Source organism: Rutidosis leptorrhynchoides, chromosome 3, assembly GCF_046630445.1.
Source record: "Rutidosis leptorrhynchoides isolate AG116_Rl617_1_P2 chromosome 3, CSIRO_AGI_Rlap_v1, whole genome shotgun sequence".
Taxonomy (NCBI): domain Eukaryota; kingdom Viridiplantae; phylum Streptophyta; class Magnoliopsida; order Asterales; family Asteraceae; genus Rutidosis; species Rutidosis leptorrhynchoides.
The window spans coordinates 368121624-368122788 of NC_092335.1; the positions used below are offsets into that span (position 1 = coordinate 368121624).

At 38.7% G+C, this 1165-nt stretch overlaps 1 non-coding gene across 1 annotated transcript; it reads left to right on the top strand.

Annotated features, from left to right (window-relative positions):
- Positions 1–214: 214 nt before the first annotated feature.
- LOC139903300 (small nucleolar RNA R71) lies at positions 215–321 on the top strand. The gene has a single exon (XR_011778129.1). It is a non-coding gene; the product is annotated as a small nucleolar RNA R71 (small nucleolar RNA).
- Positions 322–1165: the final 844 nt, after the last annotated feature.

Sequence of the window (1165 nt, forward strand, 5' to 3'; positions counted from 1 at the left end):
GTCATGGCTAGAATCGGCTCTAGCCGCTTTAGATGAACGAAAAATATCTTTTTCTTAGTGCCACTCATGTGAGTGGGATGTTGTGTTATCAATAATTTTGTGAGCTTCAGTTGCGGTTTTCTTCATAATGGAACCACCAGCTGCTATGTCGATGTCTTTTCGTGTCGTAATGTCGCATCCTTGATAGAATATTTGTACTATTTGATAAGTGTCTAAGCCGTGTTGAGGACATCCTCTCAACAACTTTCCAAATCTTTTCCATGCCTCATATAGAGTTTCATTTGGCTTCTGCGTGAACGTAACTATTTCTCCTTGAAGTCTCACGGCTTTAGATGCCGGAAAGAATTGTTTAAGAAATTTTTCAACTAACACATCCCATGTATCAATCGCCCCTTCAGGTAACGATTCCAACCAATCTTTGGCTTCTCCCTTTAAAGTACAGGGAAATAACATGAGATAGATCTGTTCATCCTCAACTTCTCTGATATTGAATAGAGTACAGATCCTATTAAAGGTTCGAAGATGTTCGTTTGGATCTTCTTTTGACGTACCACTATATTGGCATTGATTAGTTACCATGTGTAGGATTTGTCCTTTGATTTCATAATCTGGCGCATTAATGTCTGGCTTAATAATGGCGTGACCTTGGCCAGTGCGTGTGGCTCTCATTCGATCTTCCATACTTAGAGGTTCTGTTACTTCCATAATTGAAATTGTTGAATACGAATCACTAGAGGATTCTGATTTAACGGTTTGGGGTTCAGGAGGAATGATTAGTGGTTCTAGATCTCTGAATTGTCCTTGAATATCCTCCGAGTTCTCGGTAGTGAAGTTGGGTTCAAAAATTGGATTATCGAAAATTTGAATTGGAGTACTTGGTCGACTAGATGACGATTCTAAAGAAAAATCAACGGCGACAATATTGGCTAGATGTCTTGATCGAGTTACAGGTGGTGAACGTATGAAAGGTGGTGAACATTTTGTTCGGTGCATTCACTGAATATCCTATTAGTTATAAAAGATAAAAATTATATAAGTTATCAAATTAATAGACTTTTCTGATTTTGCCCACGTTTCGAATTGCCAATAGATGCAGCAGGTAGCCAGGACCCTTTAAATCGGAAGCCCACAACTCGCCACTAACAAATCCAACTATTACTAAGAA